At 41.1% G+C, this 2,845-nt stretch overlaps 1 pseudogene; it reads left to right on the top strand.

Annotated features, from left to right (window-relative positions):
• Window positions 1-1,687: 1,687 nt before the first annotated feature.
• On the top strand, window positions 1,688-2,632 carry LOC143645996 (olfactory receptor 5L1-like; annotated as a pseudogene).
• The last annotated feature ends 213 nt before the right edge of the window (window positions 2,633-2,845 follow it).

The raw sequence follows: 2,845 nt of genomic DNA, 5'->3' as shown, positions 1-2,845 counted from the left end.
AGGTTAATGCCCACCACCTGTCACACAAGTGAGCCTTTAAAAGAAAAAGGAGAGGAATTGTGGCATATTTCTCAGGGACTGGAGCCTAGCCATGCTTAAAATTTTTTAATCCTTCTCTCCCTCTCTACATTCACTCTCTGCCCTCCGTACCTGTAACCCCCCTCTCTGTTCCCCCCTTCCCCCTCTTCTTGTAGACCGCCCATTTCCATAGCTCACCACTAAACCACAAGCCTTCCTGTTATTCTCTTCACTCCTCTATACCTAACCTAAGCCCTCAGCCTAGCAACTGCCTCCTGCCTTGTGTGATTGGCTGTCCCTTCCTGACATGTGCGCCCAAGACTCCACCCCTCCCCGAGAGTACTTAAGCCCCACGCTTACCCTGCTCTGGGTCGTCCGAGCCCCGGGGTCTTCGGACCCCAGACGTCTCACTCTTCGGGTTCCCGGGTGACCCATCCCGGAGTGTAACAATAAAAGCTTAAAACCTGCATCTGGCCTGAGTGACTACTTCTTCGCGACCGCCGACAGGGGGAAAACGCCGGCTTCAGCTTACCCAGGTTAATTCCCTGCGAGCTTGCCCCAAACCCACCCAGTGTACCGGTCACGCGGCCCGGCTGAAGCTATCAGCGGCAATGCCATGAAATACTTATTTTGACATTAAAAGATGATCAATGGGAAACTGGCACAATTCCTTCTGAACACCAAATACCAGATGACATATGTTAGTGTGAGAAGTAATACAGATTAAAGAAAGTGACGTTTAAAAAAATTTTTTTCCCTCTTTCCTTCACACCAATTTTCTCATGGAATCTAGGGAAAATATCATGGAGAACCTGGTTGATTGCCACATTAATTGTGAAGGTTGAAATAATATACCCCATGAGCTAGTCAAGAGGAGTCAGAGAGATGTGTCCTATCTCTGAGAAAAGAAATATAATATTTTGAACTTTCTATTGCATCGACCACTCTAGTTTCCTGTTATTGGCCTAAAAAATGGAAGAATAGTTTCCAAGTTCATAGTCCATTATTTCATCTGGGTCAGGCAAATAATTCACATATATTTTATTAAGTAGAAGTTAAACTCTAACTTCAGGACCACTCTCTGTTCTCATCTCTTTAAATTTATTCCAAGCTTTTGAAAAAGTTCCAGGTTACATCATATTTAATGCAGACTCTATTTACTCAATTTTCATTGCACACATGGTGAAATCAAGTATGTATTTCTCCTGCAATCTCACACTCTACCAAAATGCAATTGCAGGGAGCCTTTTTTGGGTAAATTTATGTTACTGATAGAATGAATTTTTTAAACAAACTGTATATTATATCATACCACAATAGCCATGATTGGATAAAGCATATTAAGTTTTTCAGAGAATGTGTGTGTTAATTTTCATGGGTTTTAAATGTATCATTGGATCTATTTCAAGTAGAACTTCTCAATTTTATTGTGATAATAAGTGTGTAGCCCCATGTATGTTTCTCTTAATACTAAAATTATTTTTTATCAGTAGGCTCCACTTAGGTGTTCCACAATTAGAATAAATTGAAAATTTTTGTTTTTCTTATAACTCATGAAAACAGGGTTTGATATCATTATTCCATTTCTCTGAAGTTAATATAAAAGAATTTTCCTTCCATTTTTCTATTTCTAGGAGATAGTCAAAAATATCATGCAACATAGTGGGAGATGGAAAAGGGAAACTGCAGCACTGTGTCCAAGTTCATTCTCCTGGGATTGTCAGATGTTCCTGAGCTGAGCATCTTCCTCTTTCTCGTGTTCCTTCTCATCTATATAGCCACAGTGATGGACAAGCTGGGCATGGTCACAGTGATCCAGGTCAGCTCTCAGCTTCACATCCCCGTGTGCTTTTTTCTTAACCACTTGTCCCTTGTGGATTTCTGCTACTCCACCATCATTTTGCCTAAGATGCTGGCCAATATCTTAAGCAAGGACAAAGACATCTCTGTCATGGGATGCATGGCACAATTGTATTTACTATGTACTTATGCAATCACTGAAATCTTCTTGCTGGCTAGGATGACTTATAACTGCTTTGTGGCCATCTGAAATCCACTGTTGTACATGATTATCATGACCCAGGAGCTCTGTTTGGGGCTGGTGACTTCCTGTGCTCTCTGTGGAGTACTGTGGTCTGTAATTCACATTTGTTTAGCTCTTGAGATCCCATCCTGTAGATCAAATGTGATTAACCACTTCTGTGATCTACCCCCTCTCTTGTCTCTTGCCTGCTCTGATGTATCTATGAATGAATTGCTGCTGTTTATTGTGGCCACTTTGAATGAGATCATCACCATCGTGGTCATCCTCACCTCCTATTTGCTTATTCTCATCATCATCCTGAGGATGAACTGTGCAGAGGGAAGGTGAAAAGCCTTTTTCACCTGTGCCTCCCACTTCACAGCCATAATTATCTTCCATGGGACAATCCTTTTCATTTATTGTAGGCCAAGTTCTGACTGGAAACTGATAAAGTGGCCACAGTGTTCTGTACTGTAGTGATTCCCATGCTGAACCCCTTGATCTATATATAGCCTGAGGAACAAGGATGTGAAAGCAGCTTTCAGGAAAATGGTGCGATTCAAATTACTTTCTGCAGGGCTAATTTCTTAGCTTCACTCAGGGTTTTAAAAGGAAGCTACAAGGAGGAGACTGTGTTTTAGTGGATGTGAATAAAATGCCAAAGAAGGGAGATATTCACCTCTAGGGAATTATGCATCTTTTTCTGATGACTGTTTGTCTTTACAATTTATCTTGTAACCCACTTTATTAACCATAACATAAAATGTGTGTACCTCCTTTGTTTCTCTTATCTTATCCCTAAGT

Source organism: Tamandua tetradactyla, chromosome 9 (genome assembly GCF_023851605.1).
Source record: "Tamandua tetradactyla isolate mTamTet1 chromosome 9, mTamTet1.pri, whole genome shotgun sequence".
Lineage (NCBI taxonomy): Eukaryota > Metazoa > Chordata > Mammalia > Pilosa > Myrmecophagidae > Tamandua > Tamandua tetradactyla.
This window is presented reverse-complemented; position numbering and strand designations above follow the sequence as displayed.